Consider the following 9,049-nt stretch of genomic DNA (forward strand, 5'->3'; position numbering starts at 1 on the left):
AACAATAAAACTGATTTTTGTACTAATTTCCATATATTACATTATTAGGAAGAATGCTATCTTTTTAGTCAGAGATAAAGTGTCAACTTTATTTAAGTCTGCCCCCCTTGTCTTTTGAAAGTAATCTTTTCAGAAAACTGAAGATTACTAAAAGAGAAATGATGAAGACTGGGTACACATATTGACTGGATAGTATAACAAAGTTACACACAGCAATAAATGTTAGTTTTATATGGCTCCCTTAATCTACTTTATCACCAAATACTTTATAGGGGAAAGCTCTTGTAAGATAAAGAGCCCCAAGAACATGGGGAAGTGTTTGGGAACTCAGGAGAAGAGTGAGGGAGCTACAGAAAATATAACACAATGACAAATGGCCACTAAATGAGAAAGCATTCTGTCGATTTAGAAGGGAGAAGATACAATTATTTGTCATAGAACTAAACTTTACAAATTAAGTACAAACAGTGGGCAACTGAAAGCTACCTAGAACAATTAGGCTAATCAGCTGCTTTGAAGAAATGAATTGTCTTTTTTTTTTTTTTTTGCCAGTCCTGGGGCTTGAACTCAGGGCCTGAGCACTGTCCCTGGCTTCATTTTGCTCAAGGCTAGCACTATACCAACTTGAGCCACAGTGCCACTTCCAGCTTTTTCTGTTTATGTGGTGCTGAGGAATCGAACCCAGGGCTTCATGTATATGAGGCAAGCACTTTAGCACTAGGCCATATTCCCAGCCCTCAGATGAATTGTCTTTGAAAAAAAAAAAACAACAACAACAACACTAAAAGAGAAACAGAGAACTGCTATGACAGTGTTGAAGAACCCCTGAGAAGCCAAAAATATTTCAGCCTGACTCCAAATTACTTGAAAACTTTGTTAACTAACTTGTTAGAGGTTTTTTTTTTCTTTTAAGAAATAGTTTAGAGTTATATATTTGTTAATAAGGCATTTATCTGGAGCACCCATATAGGATTAAAGGATCACTTTTATACAGTTAGTCTTCATTTTTTGGAGTCAGGAATTCACAGAAACCCAGTACGGGCACAGCTATAATATTAATCATCAGCACAGCTCTTCTTTAGTTGACTCTATCGATATTGCCAAGGCATGGACCAAAACATTGTTCTGGAGAAGGAATGAGAGAGGTAAAACAGTAACATAGCAGGCCTTTCAAACATCACAGACACATGTAGTAGACTCAGGGCTGAACTTCATAACCAGCCACTGTGCCCACAAAGTAATTCCACTGTGGAGAGTGCCAACAAGAAGTAACACTTCTCCACCAGGACAATGAAAATCAACAATGTGCAGCTGTGATGTGCATGAAACCCGAAACCTGCCTGCATTTTTCCCTTGCAAGAACTATGTGGTAGTTACTAACCAGATTTATCACAATTGGAGAGCACATGTGCTCTAAAACATGCTGGTACTATCTTGTAGGCATGAACATAAATAATTTCTCATCAGCTGTCTGTTACTAAAAGGCAAGATCACCTTGAAACCCACAGTAAGGATTGTGTAGGCAAAGTACAGTGAAATAATGGGGCAATTAATTTACTTGGAAAACAGTTTTCCTATCAAGCAAACTCTACAAGTCAATCAACTTTACTAAATTGAAGATAAACAGCAAACAAGAGTACAACAACAAACAAGAATACAACAGCAAACAAGAATAGCCTTGCTCTGTTGTGGAGTGTACTTGTTACCAACACCTATCGCTGCACTTAATAATTAAGTGCAGTGAATGTATCACTATAAATTAGATTCAATGTCTTCAGGAGATTTTGATGGGACAGAAGAAGGAGAGTATAACTTAAGGACAGAAAGAATGAAGCACAGAGAACAAGCCTCATCAGCAAGTCCACTGGCAAGACAAAAGTACGAAGAACCTTGAAGAAGAACAGTTGTAGAGGGGAAAGTCAGAGCAGATAATACTTATAAAGAAAAGCAAAGACAAGAAAATGAAAGCAAAGCCAAGACATGTCATCAGTAACATTCACAGGTCTCAATGAACAACATAGCGCTTATACCCAAAATAATGGAGTACTACTTAAAATACTTATTTCTCTTTCCATTTATATGTGTTTAAAATACATTGATAAAGTTACCTTTTAGCGATTAGTCTTATTATTCCAAAGACCAGTTACATTTGTCATTCATTTTCTTGACCTACATTAAAATTAGGCAAGTATGAAATTAAAACTCCAAACATTTTCAGAAGCTATTTCAAATGCAGAGATTTATATCCCTTGCAAAATGGGATTCTGACTTTGATGCTGGTATGGGGAACATTAGGTCCCTAAACACATTTCAACACAGATATGGAATAAGTGGAGTGGTAGGGAGAGGGGAATCATTCTTTAAAAATATTTGGAAGTCCTTTGTGAATAGCTTCTCTAGGTTATTTGTGTATAGAGTACTTGACAAATTCTAAATATTGAGTAAAAATTTCTCAAAAAAATTCCATTCAAATCTAATATGAAAGGTGCTACTCAAGGTCATAAATTGCCCTCTAAACCCAATGACATGAAAAGCATACTAATAAACAGACAACCTGGCTCTCTTCCACTTGCTCCAAAAATCCACGGTGGGGAATACTTCTTCATTACTTAGACTATAGCCACTTTGATTAATATGTACTGAAAAACAAGTACCTTAGAGAAACCTTTTTAAGAACAAAAATTTAAGAAAAGCTTACAAGGTAGCAATAAAAAAAAAATCCTCTGCCTCATACAAACTAGAACAGGGCCCCTTTGCACCAAAAAGATTTTAATTAAGCTGAGAAGAAACTCCACACATAATAAATCAAAGACCGATCTTTCTCATTCACATGAAAATTGAATTGAAGCAGAAAAATTTATTTGCTTAATTCCTGAAGTGCATACTTAGAAGTGGGAGTTTGTATGCTGGTGACCTAAATAGAATCCAAATATGACATAAGTAACTGTATAATTCCAACTATTCTTACTTTTCTACCAAACTATGGGAGACCCTAGTTCTGACAGTTCTAAGGAGATTTAACTGAGACATCCAGATTGCCTGGTATATAGGAAATAGATGATAATACTGCTTATAGAAAATTTGTCATATGAAATGCATCGTGAACTATAACCACCAACTGTGCAATTAGATGTCTGGAATCTTATAATTGAAATTTTATACACTTTGTCATCCTTGTTGTTATGAATGATAATATTTTCTTTTTTCTTAAGACTAAATAGTATTCCAGTGTGTGTGCATATGCATGCACATGCATACATGCACATACCTATGTGCTCACAATTGTGACATTTTCTTTACCCATTGATATGTCTAGATTTCTTTGTGGTTTTTATTAGGTTTTAATGGTAGTCATCATGCACAGAATTACTGTATGAATCATTAATCTCACTACTATCTATATATCTGAAAGAAATAAAATTAGCACCTCACAGTTGTATGTGTACAGTACTCTTGTACTCATCATTATTCATAATAACCAAGATATGGAATAACCTATATGTTTATTGCTGAGTGAATGAACAAAGAATAGGGTATGAGTTTGTGTTGGGGTAGTGGGGAGAAGAATATGTCTGATGTTCTTTACAATAAAGGGAAACAATCTTGCCATTAGTGAACAACATGGATAAAGGTGGTGGACATTATGCTAAGTGAAACGCCATAGAAAGAATATCACTACACGATCTTACTTACCTGTGGTATCTTTTTGCATAGTCAAAGCTATGGAAACAATAAGACAAAGAGGACTTGGCAGGTAAGGAAAGTGGAAAAATGATGTTCAAAGGCTACAAACTTTCCAATTTAAGATGAATAAATTCTAGAGACCTGATGTACATCATGGTGACTATAGCTAATAATACGGTATTATATATTTGACATTAGCTACAAGAAAAGATCTTACAAACAATGTAAATATTTGTTGATCATACTTCAAATGGGCTGTAAAAAAAATAAATGTGAAGCCAAATATAGTGTCTAAAGCCACGAATCCTAGCTACTTTGGAGATAGAGATCAGAAGATCAGGGGATCACAGTTCAACAGACCAGGCAAAGGAAGAAAGAAAGAAAGAGAGAGAGAGAAAGAGAGAGAGAGGCGGGGGGAGGGGGGGGATGGAGGAAGGAATGGAGGGAGGAAAGAAGGAGGGAGGGAGGGAGGAAAAAGGGAGGGAGGAAGGGAGGAAAGAGGGAGGGAGGAAGGGAGGGAGAAAGAAAGGCTAATTTTCTCTAAGAACACACTAACTGTAACGCTTATGGCATAGAGCAACCAACCTGAACTATTACACTTGATCAATACATGTATTTACTGATTTCCAGTGGGGATGCAATCACAATTCACTTAAAAATGGCAAAGACTTCTAAGTACTAAAGAGAAAAACGAAGACAAAATTTGGAAGTATGGGGGCTGGGAATATGGCCTAGTGGCAAGAGTGCTTGCCTCGTATACATGAGGCCCTGGGTTCGATTCCTCAACACCACATATACAGAAAATGGCCAGAAGTGGCACTGTGGCTCAAGTGGCAGAGTGCTAGCCTTGAGCAAAAAAGAAGCCAGGGACAGTGTTCAGGCCCTGAGTTCACGGCCCAGGACTGGCCAAAAAAAAATTGGAAGTATGATCTTAAAGCAACATACCAACTTCAACATAAATGCCACAATACAGAACTCCTCAAGCATGAATCTTAAAACTAAAAATTGCTTTCTTTGATGTAATGACCATTCACCACAACAACCCCACCCGCCCCCCCTACACACAGGCAGGCATGCATGCAAGCATGCACACATGCACATTTTCATTGAGGAATCCAGCCAGCAGTGAAGATGGTGAAGCAATCTGGTTGCAGTGACCCAGCTAGGGCTATTGTAGCTGGATTCCATCCAAGCCGTCTGCATACTATCACATCTAAATACACTCTTCCAGATTTAAGCACATTATTCTCTGCCTCAATTCAATTTGTGTGCATGATGACTGTAAGAAAGTGGTTGTTTGATACATTGTGAGTGAAATTCTTTCTTCAGAGTAATTAAAAGCTCTTTGTGAAAAGGGTCTATCTCTCATTTGTCTTCCTTTTCCTGACCACCAACCTCCAATGGACTGTCTTCCCACATCAGCCCTCCTGGTGGTTAATGGTGCATTCCCAGTGGCCCAAACCTCTTTCTGCATGTTCATGATTAGTTTCTCTGCACTGGGTCCTGCTAAAAGGATTTTCCACCTTTACATTGTTCTTCTCCATGCTGTCAGTGCCTGAGTGACAATACCATCATCAACCATCCACTCTCCATCATGCATATGAATGTACCATCTAAATTGAATATTGGGCAGAGATTTTTATTTAAATTCAGAGCATCTTGCTAGCTCTTGCAGCAAAGTTTTCTCACCCTGGCACACTATCCTCCTTGTTCTATCCAGATACCTTTCCTTTAGTTATTTCGTCCCTGGTACCTTGCAACTACTTCCATCACTGTCAATTAGGACTTCCCTGGTTTCTGCTCCATTTACTTAGTGAAGAAAGGGCCTCTGAGCCATTTTTCATCACCACTAGACTTTCCTCTCTATGGCATAGTTAGTCATCGCCACATGAATAACCATCTGACATGATGTCCTTTATACTGCAAATGAACTACAGCGCTGGCTGGATCTTCTTGTCGTTCTTATCAAGGTTCAATAATATTTGAAGCACTTATTTAAAAAACTGCACAGAGTCAAACTACCTTTGAGTTTTCCATTACTAAACATATTTTCACAATGGCGTTTCTTGCTATTATGAATTAGCTGGCTTTGATTTGCAATGTTTTCAGACCAACAATATCACAGATCATCACTTTCATGCCAAAAAGAAAGAAAACAAATATCCACTGGTGATATAATAACTACTTCCATACTATTAAAGACAGGAGCTGACAGAGTTAGTGATCTAAGATTGGTCTCCTTTGATACAAGGAACTGTCTCCCTTAAAAAAAAAAAAGTAGCACGTGTGTGTGTGTGTGTGTGTATGTATATGTGTGTGTATGCACGGGTGTGTTTAACTTGTTAAAAAGCCTTAAAAGTAGGAGCTAGCAGTAAATCCTCTTTTGCAACCCAGAATTCATACTTGAGTATGAATTTTTGGTACATGTAAGAAATATTATTTGGCACATGTAAGGAATATTATTCCTAAAATAGTTGGCAATACGAGGATTGGCTAACTCATGAAGGTTGGCTCTGAGAATAAAGTTGATGTAAAAGCTAAATAAAAAGGAGAGAAAAGAAACATTAGACAACAACAGGTTTTGCTTTGGTCTCCATAAGAAATTAGGCATTTCCAACTTTCTACAAAATTCACTACATGATGTGATTATCAATGTCAATTAACATGTCATTGCTCACAAATAATTTTGCTGAGTTCTCTTAAAGTTAAAGGTGTTTATTCTGTTTTTCTTGTCTTGTGATTCTTTGACAGGTCTGATAGAAACATACAGATTCCAAATGATTCATACTCAAGCATCACTCTTTACTTTTTAAGATGAAATGTGAGGCTAAACTATCATAGCTTTATTTATTCTTTGTGAGATTTTTTAATTTTAATTTTATGTTATAAAGAAAAAAGATGATTTCTATTAATATTCAGTATAGAAAAATGTTAGCTAAATAAAATTAGGCAAAACTGTTTTGATAGATATACATTTAATATGTTGAATGAATGACTCATTTATACAGAGTTATTTTTATCAACTCAAATTCTTAACAGTGCATATTAAGACATCTAGAAATAACAAGTTCAGTATGGACCTAAATACTTTTTCAACAAGTATTTAAATTGGGATGAAAATAGCCATCTGGCCAGTATTGTATTATCATAGCATAGCTGTCAAATTTAAGTAAGATATTTGTTAGGCAACATGAGTTGGAGTTTTCTTTTTTGTTTGTTTTGTTTTTTTCAGTTTGGAGTTTAATACCATTAATCCAGACTGTAATTATATATAAAGCCATATTATTTAAGAATACAGCCAAGAAACTAAATGTACATATGACAGAATTAAGAAAAGTAAGGGTAGGGGTGTGTTGGGATGGGTGGGTAAGAATGTTGAAAGATGACAATGATCAAGATGTACTGTATTCATAAACTGCTTTGTTAAATGGCAACTTCTTTGTACAACTGCTTAAATGTAATGATTAAATAAATAAAATAAGCAGCCCCAAGCTAGTCAACAATGAAAACATCTATCCTCAGGAAAAAGATCGCCCAAATATACACATTAGCTTTAGAGACACCAAAATTATCTAAATTCTTTTGAGCCAACTCTACCTATTTTAGCTATCTGAAGGTAAAGTAATAGCACAGAGAAACAAAAAATCTAATTTGAGAATATTTTAGATACAGTCTATACCAGTAGATATGTCTATGTAGTTTCATATGATTTGCACTGGTATAAGTTTTGTCTGTTCAGTGTACTGTGGTCAATTTCATCTGACCCTCCCAACAACTGAAAAAAAGGCATTTTCTGGTGGATCACAGAAAATGCAGGAAATAGCTAATCCACTGAGCCATAAAATCCACTTAGGTGAAGCAGAGCATTTCACACTGCGAAAGCAAATACAGGTAGAAGATGGGCCGCTTATTGAACATTTTTGATGTGCTAGAGTAAGCCACAAGGTACTTTACATACCTTATGTTTCATTCATTATTAACAAGCCAATGAATTAGGTAAAAACATCCTTCATTTTATAAAAGAGAGGAAAGCAAGGTTTGGTGAGACAAAGTGAGAGCCAGTAAACAGCCGAAGCAGAAAGGACACACCGCCTCCCAATCCCAAGCACTTGCCACCACCCCCTCCAGGCACAAAGCTTTCTTCTTCCTTCTTTGATTTCTTTTCCTCCCATTTCTATTGTTTTATGTTCATAACTTTTCCCCAGAATATGCTCCCAGGGGCCTGTACATTATTCATAAAGGTTTATTATTTTATAATTTATAAAAATAATTTTAAATATTTAGATTTAATAAACCCCAAAATGACTTTCCCTCCTCTGGACTAACACTATTGTTTACACTCATTGTATGAGCTATCTAGAACAGATACCTGAGAAAGTGAACTTCAGGAAGAGCTCACTTTGTTGCACGGTTTCAGTCATTTCAGTCCCATAGTCCTTGGCCCTCTGGTGAAGGGGGTCATCCTGGCAGGCATCAGGAGCTCACAGCAGAGGCTACTCACCTCTTGGCGGACAGAGAAACAAGATGCAGCCACCAGCATCATGCCTTTAGTAACTTACTTCCTCCAACTAGGCCCCTAAATTCCTAAAGCTATCATAAGTTTCTAAAATGGTATCAAAATCCAAACCTTTTCTGGAGGGGGTTGGGTGGGGGAAACATACTTCATTGCTTTTCCTGAATCTTTCCTAAAGGAAATCCCGAACTGCTACATGAGCCTGTGGTGTTTACATAACTGCTACTAAGCTATCCCTTGCAGCTAAATGGATTTCAGCTTCAATGGGCCAAATGCACACACTTAGAGGAGCAAAGTTTGAGCTGAAGTTCTAGAGCTTTAGGGAAAAATCACGCTCACTTATTTCTGTTCAGCATGATAGGACCTCATTTGATGTTTTCACACTGCCTGGTCAAATCCCTTTCTTATTCTTCTGACATGGGCCCATTTAAAACTACTAGGTAAGGACTAAGAAGGTCATGAGACTTCCTTTAACAGAGCCTTGTAACAGAGAAAGCATGCTTTTTCTGGAGTAAATTTTGACCACACTTTGGTTATAGCTATGTATGTCATCAATATGCTCTGTTAATCACCTTCTGAAAATTACTGAAAAACAGTGAAACTGTGGCATCTGATACTGAGAATCACAGAAATCTCAATGGATGCCTTTATTTGTGTAGTTAGAGCTTCATTTTTCTTGATTAAGCAGAACAAGTAAAAATATTCATACTAATATGCATCTTTAGGATACATACAATGTCATACATACATAATTATTCCTGTTTCCTTAAATTAAATCATTACCCAAAACCTAAAAAAGTCTTCTTGAAAAGAAGTCTACACTAAAAATTTCTTCCTATAAAGTAGAATTAA

General features: G+C 36.6%; 1 non-coding gene across 1 annotated transcript; it reads left to right on the forward strand.

Moving 5' to 3' along the window:
* Positions 1–5,997: 5,997 nt before the first annotated feature.
* Positions 5,998–6,125, forward strand: LOC125347461. Its single transcript, XR_007210231.1, has one exon. It is a non-coding gene; the product is annotated as a small nucleolar RNA SNORA40 (small nucleolar RNA).
* The last annotated feature ends 2,924 nt before the right edge of the window (positions 6,126–9,049 follow it).

Source organism: Perognathus longimembris, chromosome 2 (assembly GCF_023159225.1).
Source record: "Perognathus longimembris pacificus isolate PPM17 chromosome 2, ASM2315922v1, whole genome shotgun sequence".
Classification (NCBI taxonomy): domain Eukaryota; kingdom Metazoa; phylum Chordata; class Mammalia; order Rodentia; family Heteromyidae; genus Perognathus; species Perognathus longimembris.